Below are 9,631 nucleotides of genomic sequence, written 5' to 3' on the forward strand. Positions count from 1 at the left end.
GTCAACACTCTGATTAGGCCTGATGGAGAGAAGAAGGCCTATGTTCGACTTGCTCCTGATTATGATGCTTTGGATGTTGCCAACAAAATTGGGATCATCTAAACTGAGTCCAGCGGGCTAATTCTAAATGTAATAAAATTTTCTCACCATAAAAAAAAAATAGTTTCTTTCTTTTTTTTTTAAACCCCACCTTATTTGTAACATTAATTACAAAACAAAATTACTATAGTGAACAACTAGTGTCAAGAAGCTGTGCTGCAATCCTGAAGGCACATGGTTCAAGACCACCAGCTGCTCTGTAGAAGGATGGCGATCTCCTCCATGCAATTAACTGCTTCTGAGGGTCAACTATGGGTCCGACTCTATGGTACCCAACAACAACATTAATTACCATTGATTAGCATAATTATTGAGTTACAATATCTTGATTCTATCCTTATTGTTGCCTTCTCTTCTCCCAACTTATCTACTAACTAATGTTTTTACTCCCCCACCCTTCCCAGGCCTGCTAACCCCCCAAAAGGTAAGATTTCTGGATGTTTGTGACTAGGGTGGCTGTGAGTCAGAGTTGAATAGATGACACTTAACAACTGCCGTTGAGTTTGTTCCAACTCATAGCCAACCGTCCAACAGTTTCTAATGCTGCAACTCTTTGCCAGAAAAGATTGTACATCTTTCTCCCATAGAGTGGCTGGTGAGCTCAAGCTGTCAGCCTTGTTGTTATATGCCACTGAGTCAACTAAAGACAGGATTGAAGTTGTCAAGGATTTCCTTTTGTTTGAATCCACAATCAGTCCCAGTGGAAGCTGCATTTAAGAAGTCACATGACGTATCATGTTGCAGACATCTACAGTCAAGGACCTATTAAAAGAGCAAGATTGTTAGCTTGAAGTATGCCGACTCAAGCCATGATATTTTCAATTGCTTCATATGCTTTTGAAAGTTGGACCATAAATAAAAAAGAATGAAGAAGAATCAATGCCCATTGAATTAGTGTATTTGCTAAGAGTTTTGAATATGGCATCAGCTGCCCAAAAGGAAATCTGTCCTAGAAGCAATAAAATCAGAGTCATCCTTAGAAGCAAGCATGATAAGACTTTTTTTCACATATTTGGGGCATATTATCAAGAGGTGCTAGTGCCTGGAGAAAGAATACATTGTGGTCAGGAAAATAGAGGGCCGGTGAAAAAGACGACTTTCAACGAGATAGAGTGTCACAGAGACTACAACAATGGGCCCAAGCACAGCAGAGATCGTACAGAGGGCACGGGGCCAGGCAGGATTCCTTGAAGTTTGCAGGTAGTGTCTCTAAGAATTGGAGCCAACTTGATGGCACCTAACAACAACAACTGTAAAAGAGACGAACAGAAGATTTCAAAGAGCAGCTAGAGAAGACAGAGTATTATAATGTGATGTGCAAAGAGCTAGAGTTGGAGAATAAAAATGGAAGACTTTATCCTGTAGTCCTGTAGAGCATGGATGTCATTTTAAGGATCAGAGTCCCCCTGATTCAAGCTGTGGTCTTTTCAGTCACCTGCTAGGCATCTGAGTGCTGGACAGTTAATAAGGGTGACAGAAGAATTGATGCCTTTGCATTGTAGTGTTGGAGGAGAGTCTTGAATATTCTATAGACAGCCAAAAGATCAAACTGATATGTCTTGGAGAAAATGCAATCAGAGTATTCCTTAGGCAAGGATGGTGAAGCTTTACCTCACATACGTAACATGTTGTTAGGAGGGGCTATTCTTTGGAAATACCATGGCCTGAATCACACACATCATAATTTTAAAACTGTTATCATTTCTTCTCAATAACCTGGAGAGGTCTCTGACTGCAGACTTTCTCAGTGCAGTATATCTCCCATTCTCTTGACTGCTGGTATCAAGGGTGTTGATTGTGGATCCAAGCAAGATGAGGTTATTGACAATTTCAATCTTTTCTCTATCTATCATGGTATTATCAGTCCAACGGTAAGAATTTTGGTTTTGTTGATGTTGAGATGTAATTTGCTTTGAAGGCTAGTCTTTGATTTTTTTTTTCCAGCAAGCATGTCAAGTCCTCCTCACTTAGAGCAAGAAAGGTTGTGTCATCTGCATAATGTAGGTTGTTGATGAGTCTTCCTCTGAATCTGATGCCACATTCTTTTTCATAGAGTCCAGCTTCTCTAATAATTTACTCAGCATACAGATTGAATAAGTATGGAGATAGGATACAACCCTGAGGCAGGAAGACAGAAAAAGAACTGATGCCTTTGAACAGTGGTGTGGGAGAAGAGTTCTGAATAACCAATGGACTCCCAAAATAACGCACAGAAGTCTTGAAGAAAGTACAGCCAGAGTACTTCTTGAAAGCAAAGATGAAAGCTTTGTCTCATATATTTTGGGCGTGTTGTTAAGAGAGGCTATTCTTTGAAGAAGGACATCATGCTTGGAAAGGTGGAGGGTCGGTGAAAGAGAAGATCCTTAATGAGGTGGATTGACACAGTGACTGCAGCGATGGGCTCATGTGTGTCAGGGATGATGAGGATGGCACTGGATAGAACAGGGCTCAGATCATAGGGTTGCTGTGAATTGTACTCAACTCAATGGCACCCAACAACAACATTCCTTGAAAAAAGGACATCATGCTTATAAAGGTTAGCGACAGAGAGGAAGACCCAAATGAGAGGGATTGACAGAGTGACTGCGGCAATGAGCTCAAGTATGTCAGAGATAATAAAGAAGGCACATGATAAGGCATGGCTGGTATCTCTTGTTCATAGAGTCACTATGAGTCTACTTGATGTCACCTAACAACAACAACAACGGTGCTTTGAACATTTTAGGTCAAATCAGTATGTTTTGTGAAGTTGCGTTGTTGAGTCATAGGCATAGATTGTCCTTCCATGAAGGTACATGACAGACAGCCTTCGCCATGGGATGTACCTCCATGGTCTAACCTTATTACCATATGCAGATTCCTGGAGTTGCGGCTGCAGACCCTCCACTTTGCAGTTACGGGTACAGACTGCCAAAGGAAACAGAAGACAAGAGCCTTATCTTCCATCAACAGAGGCGGCTTTGTTAGCCTTCCCCTTCGCCTTTTATTTCTTCTGGCTGCTTTCCCTCCTCCTCTGACTCCAATCTGTGGCACACTGGGAGAGGGCCTGAAAGAGGAGGTGGGCGGTGCTTCCACAAGTGTGGTCTTCTCCCCTTCTGCAGCAACAGCATCTGGAAACTTGTTCGAACTGCAAACCTCTGGCCCCACCCCAGACTGAGTCAGACTCGGAAGGCGGCAATCTGTTTTAGCAAGCCTCCAGAGAATCCTGATAAGAGTTTGATAACAATCCTCTGTAGATACTGGTAGAGAGATTGAAGAGGTGGGAATATCCAGGGATGGGAATTGAATGAATAGAGATGCTGCTATGATGGAGATTTTAGGGAAAGACTTTTCTTCCGGGAAGCCCCCTTTTTTGAAAGCCCACAGGGACCACCTCTTGAGCATCCACAGGCTCCCCTCCCTTTTGCATCATCTGGTCTTCCGCCGCCTGGTGGCTGCAGTACCAGCTGAGACTCAGGGATGCGCGAGCCCAGAGTGGGACTCAAATGCGCATGCTCAGCCTCGTCCGCTGGGCCCAGGAGTGCCCCCAGGAAATAGAACCAGCCATGGGACCTGAGCCCAGGACTGAGCTCCTTCCAGAAAGATCCTGCCCCTCCCAGGACCAACACCTTCTCCTGGGTTTACCATCCAATTCTTGGAGCAGATGCTTATGAACTGTTCATGCCCCCAGGGCACCCAAAGATATGACCACCTTCCACAGATTCATTTCATTGGCTCCAGGCTCCTATGTTGGTGGTTCCCAAACTCTACTGCTCATTCCGTGAGGATCTTTAAACAATATTACCGATGCCTGGCTCCCACTTCCAGAAATTCACACTTAACTGGTGTAGGGGGCAACCTGAGCGCAGCTTTGTTAGAATCTCCCTAAGTGACTCAAACGTGCAACGATGTTTAGACACCAAAGTCTGTCTTCTGACATTTATGGGGCAACACAGTGTTAGAGGTTGAGGGCGGGCGGGGCAGGGTTCCAGGAATAAGGGGCGGGAGGGGGTGGAATGTGTTTGCGTAATCAAAGTCAAGACCCAGCAAATTGCTGGTAAAGAGAAGAGGGGAGAGAGGTGGCGGTGGGGGTTGCTGAACGTTGGATTCACTTGTGGAGATGATGTCAGACATTCCTGTGCGATGTTAGAACTGGGGAAATGCATGAAAATAACCTTGGCTGTGAGAATGGAACTTTCTGTTAAATGGCATATTTTTGGAAGGAGCAGGAGCAAAGAAGAGAGAAATGGGGAGGGGAGAAGAGAGGCAAAGGGGATGAGAGAGCTCAGGGAGAAAACATGGGAGGGAGTCCACTGCCAGGCCTCTTGGCCTCTAGAGAGCTGAGCTTGAAATGAAGATGTGAGAAGAAGTGCAGAGGAAAGAAGAGAAGGGTTTGGGTGGCATGAGGAATGGAGTTTATGTGGACAATTGCTGGCCCAGAAGAAGTCTGAAGCAACAGAAGAAAAGATAAGCCAAGAGAGAAAGAAGAAATCAATTCTAAAGAAAATAAAAACACACAAGCTCAGTGGCTGACCCAAATGCACCCAGCTCTGGGCTCAGAGCCCTTGGAGAGCTTCCTAAGAGAGGGCTGATGGGCCACGTAGTGGCCACAAGCTCCCTCAGAAACAGATAAAACATCCTTCTGCCAGCAGGGTGGCCACAAGCTCCCTAAGAAACAGATAAAACAGCCTTCTGCCAGCAGGCTCTGGGCCCTTTCTCTTTCTGCTCCTGAAACTTTTCTCCTCTCTGGCTTTGCAGAGTGCTGAAAGGAAGGGTCATGAATGGGAAGCCAGGCATTCTTAGAAGTATTCCTGTCTGAGAGGCCCCAGGACAGGTGGACACACCCTGTGTGGGACTTCCACAGATCGCAAACCCAGGTCTCCAGTCCCTGTGTGTTATGGCGATTGGTGTCTTAAGCCTGGAGCCAGCCCCTGATTCTTAAATCTCACCCTTTTGATTTCTCAGAAAGAACTATCCAAATATTAAGTCACAGAGAGGAAAAAAAAAGACTTATTCTAGACAAAACCATGAATAATGATACAGGCTCTTAAATTCCTGGAGGAAAGCCTTTTTTATTAGCTTTGTGCAGAATCAGAAGACCTCTCAAGACTGAGGGCAACCGTAACCTTCTTGCTGCAAGATAAATATACCAACTCCATCACAGGATGCCTCCCGCCTTCAGTGTAACCTCAGGAGGCTGATGGCAGGTCCCCAGTCATGCTGGTGAGATGTGGCAGGTCCCCAGTCATGCTGGTGAGATGATGTAGAGGTGCGCAGGTGTAAAGATCCCACCCTGACTGCTTTCCTGAGAGTGTTGTGATAGATGCTATTCAAGCGCAAGGGGCCATTTGAGATTGCGCAAAACTAGCACCAGAGTCCTTTGAGATAAGAGAAAAAAAATGGTCTAAAAGCCACTTTTTCGTCTCTGTGGGCACAATTGAGGAGTCCTGGTGATGCAGTAGAATAAGCAATGGACTGATACCTGGAAGGCCGGCCGTTCAAATCCCTCATTCACCCTGCACAGAAAAGGTGAAGCAGAAGCTGTTTGCTTTGGTAAAGATTTACAGCCTCAGAAACACCATGGGGCAGTTCCACTTCTAGCCTGTAACAGTGGCTTTGATTTGGTTTGGACACAAGAAACTTTTGCCATAAGAGGCTGTATCGGTCCCTCAGTACACTTGCCTTGCTTTCCTCTGCTGTCCCCTACACCTCGCCAGCTAGCTTTGACGTGCTTTGGGGTTCACAAGATAAAACTTTTTACCCCTTGGCTGGAGCTGCCTTTGTGGCTCACAGAGTCAGTGGTTTCCTGTGGCGAGTACACACCGACCGACCTCAGCTCCGTCCACCCTGACTGCTGGGCCTGGCCTCCCAAGGAACAAAACTGGACTCAGAATAAGGAAGTCAGCACAGCCAAGGAGTTCAGTCACCGACCCTTATTTTACCAGGAAGACAAGAGAGTCGAGAGAGTGGTGGTTGGCAGTCCTGCAGGAACATTGTAACCTCAAGGTGCCCTGAGAAGGTTCTCTTTGAAAACACAACACCACAGGAACAGTCCCTGCAGGAGAGAGGGGCCATTGTGAGGAGAAGCAGTCAGCGTGTGGTTGAGGTCTTTAAGGAGGAGGCGTCGTCGTTCATGCTTCCACAGGCCCCTGGAGTCTGGAAGTGCATGAGTCCTTGTCCAGCTCTCAGATGCATAGCAAGTGACTGAAAAGACAAGGGCCTGAATCAGATGCACCATAGTCCTCAAACTGACATCATTACTCCTCAATAACTTGGAGAGGTCTCTGACTGCATATTTTCCCAGTGCAATACAACTCCTGACTGCTGATACAAAATGTACTGATTGTGGATCCAAGTAAAATGAAGTCACTGACAGTCTCAATTCTTTCTCTGTTTGTCATGATGTTGCCTTTTGGTCTAACGGCAAGGATTTTTGATTTCTTGATGTTGAGTTGCAATCCATATCGAAGGTTACACTGTTTAACCTTCTGCAGTGAGTGCTTCAAGTCCTCCTCACTCTCAGCAAGAAAGGTTGTGTCATCTGCATAACAAAGGTGATTGATGAGTCTTATTCTGATGTCACATTTTTCTTCAAAGAGTCCCACTTCTCAATAATTTTCTCAATTTATAAATTAAACATCATGAAGAGAAATAGAAACCTGACACATACCTTTCCTAATTTTAAATCTTGCTCTGTTCACACAACAGCCTCTTGGTCTAGGTAGAGGTTTCACATGAGCACAATCAAGTGTTTTGCAACTCCCATTCTTCTCAATGTTAGCCATAATTTGTCGTGATCTACACAGCCAACTGCCTTTGCATAGCTAATAAAGCACAAATCGATGTTCTTCTGATATTCTTTGCTTTCAGCCATGATCCATATGGCACCAGTAATTATATCTCTAGTGCCATGACCTCTTCTAAAGCTAGCTTGAACGTCTAGCAGTTCTGTCTATGCATTGTTTCTAGCCATTTGTTAATGATCCTCAAGTCTTTTGCTTAGTGTGATACTAATGATATTGTTTGATAATTTCCACATTCTGTTGAGTCACCTCTTTTTAAAAAATTATTAATTTCAATGAAAATTTACAGACTTTGGATTTCCATTCATTCATTGTTGCACTTTCCCCCCCCCCCCCGCCCCGGTACACTACCCTCTTGGAAAAGTAAAAGAAAAATTTCTTCATTGTTTTACAATCCCTCCCCCCCAGGACCACTATGCAGCCTTTGCTCTGGACTCCTGTCATGACAAAAATACCTAATCACATATCCCTTTTAAACAGTTCTCTCCCTCATCTTTTTCAATGCAGTATATATTATCGAACCCATCTTTCTCAGTCTCCCCCCAACCCCGAGGTCAGTCCTGTTTTACAGCAGTGGCACCATGAAGTATTTGTCCTTTTGTGACTGAGATACTTCACTCAGCATAATGTCCTTCAGAGTCACCCATTTTTAATAATACTGCATGAGTTCCTTGCTTTTTTTCAGTGCAGCGTAGTATTCCATTGTGTGAATATACCACAGCATCTCTAGCCATTCGTTTGTTGATGGGCACTTAGGTTGTTTCCAACTCCTTGCTATTGTGAATAAAGCCATGATAAACATGGGTATGTATATATCTGCTTGGGTGTCAGTTATTTTCTCTTTGGGGTATATTCCCAGTAGTGGAATTGCTGGGTCAAATGGTATCTCTATTTGCAACTTCTGGAAAAAGTGCCATGGCGCCTTCCCTAGTGGTTGCACCATTCTACACTTCCATCAACAGTGAATAAGTGTTCCAGTTTCTCCACAACCTCGCCAGCATTTGTTGCTTGCTGTTCTGTTAAATTTTGCTGTTCTGACTGGGGTGAGATGACATCTCATAGTTGTTTTGGAGTCACCTTTCTTGGGAATAGAAACAGATATTGATCTCTTCCAGTCAGTTGGCCAGGCAGCTGTCCTCCAAATTTCCTGTCATTGACTGGTGAGCATGTCCAGGGCTACAGCTATAATTTGAAACATTTTAGTTGGTATCCCATCAATTCCTCAAGCCGTATTTTTTACAATGCCTTCAGTGAAGTTTGAACTTCTTCTTTTATTATAATTGACTCTTGATCATATGGTACTTCTTGAAATATTTCAGTGCCAATCAATTATTTTTGATACAGTGACTCTGTATTACCTCCATCTTCTTTTGATGCTTCCTAGATCACTCAAGGTTTTGCCCATAAATCCCTAAGTATTGTAACTCAAGGCTTGAATTTCCTTTTCAGTTCGTTCAGCTTGAGAAACAATGAGTGAGTTCTTCCCTTTCTATTCTTCAATTTTAGGTCTCTGCACATCCCATAATAGTTTGTCTCCTCAAGCTGCCTTTTGAAATCTCTTCAGCATCTCTTCCCTTTGTTTTGTCTTCTCAACACTTGAGTGCAATTTTTGGGATCTCTTCTGACATCCATTTGGTCTTTTCTCTCTCTTCTTTTACATGACCTTTTTTGCTCTCTTCACGGATAATGTCCTTAAACTCCTGCCACAATTCATCGTTGATCATTGGTGTTCGATGTTTCACACTTCTTCTTCTTCTTTTTTTATTTTTAAACATCTTGGTTATTTTTAGTAAAAGAAAAACAGCCTTTCCTTGGGAGACAAGTGAACTGAAGGTTCAAGCTCAAGCTCCAAATCCCAGAGGTTGTCAGAGAAGGCCCTCAGCCTGGGGACTTGGAGCATTTGGTGCAGCAGAGGGATTCTGCTGGTGGGGTGGCTGGATCAATGAGCCTGGTCAGTAGACTGGAATGAGTGGGTCATTGGGTGATTTCCACTTGCAGTGGGTTGGTATGATTAATTAATCTTCTTGGGTGGCATTAAGTTAAAGAACAACACAGGGACCCTAGAGAGAAGTTTATTCAGTTGGATTCTGCATCACAATCAGGAAATAGTCTTTATCTGGTGCAATCATAATTTCATGTTTCTTGGAGTGAATTAAAAGGAAAGTAAGGTCATTCTGGAGGTCGAGTTCTCACACTGTGTTCTGTGCCTTCAAGACAAAGTTGTGCATGAGGTTGGCGTACTGTGTGGTCGTGGAATTGTCCATGGTGCTTTTGATGGGAATGCCTTCTGTGTTCACCACGATGATTCCCTGCGTGCCCTTCTGTCTCTGCAGTTGCTTCAGGGTGTCTTCTACTTCTGCCATCTCTGGCCAGTCGAGCAGCTCCACCACACTAGCACTTAGCCCAGCCTCAGTGTCTTTCTCCACACTTATTCTTGAGATGATTTTTCATTCCAGTGGGATAGACTCAAGATGATATCTTGTTTATCATGGACCTGTTTTAATTTTCTTCAGCTTCAATTTGAACTTTCACGTGAGTAATTAATAGTCTGTTCCACTGCCAGCATTTGATCTGATTTTGACTGCTGATATTGAGCTTCTGCAACAATTTCTTCCACAGATATAGTCAATCTGATTCGTGTGCAGTCCATCTGGTGAGGTTCATTTGTAAAGTTGTTGTTTGTGTTTTTCTATAAAAAAGATGTTTACAATGAGTAGGTGATTAATTGTACAAAAATTCAACCATTCTAT

At 43.8% G+C, this 9,631-nt stretch overlaps 1 pseudogene; it reads right to left on the reverse strand.

Annotated features, from left to right (window-relative positions):
* Window positions 1–8,953: 8,953 nt before the first annotated feature.
* LOC102873361 lies at window positions 8,954–9,244 on the reverse strand (annotated as a pseudogene).
* Window positions 9,245–9,631: the final 387 nt, after the last annotated feature.

The sequence above is a fragment of the Elephantulus edwardii genome, unplaced genomic scaffold, assembly GCF_000299155.1.
Source record: "Elephantulus edwardii isolate Elephantulus edwardi_28Jun2011 unplaced genomic scaffold, EleEdw1.0 scaffold00057, whole genome shotgun sequence".
NCBI lineage: Eukaryota > Metazoa > Chordata > Mammalia > Macroscelidea > Macroscelididae > Elephantulus > Elephantulus edwardii.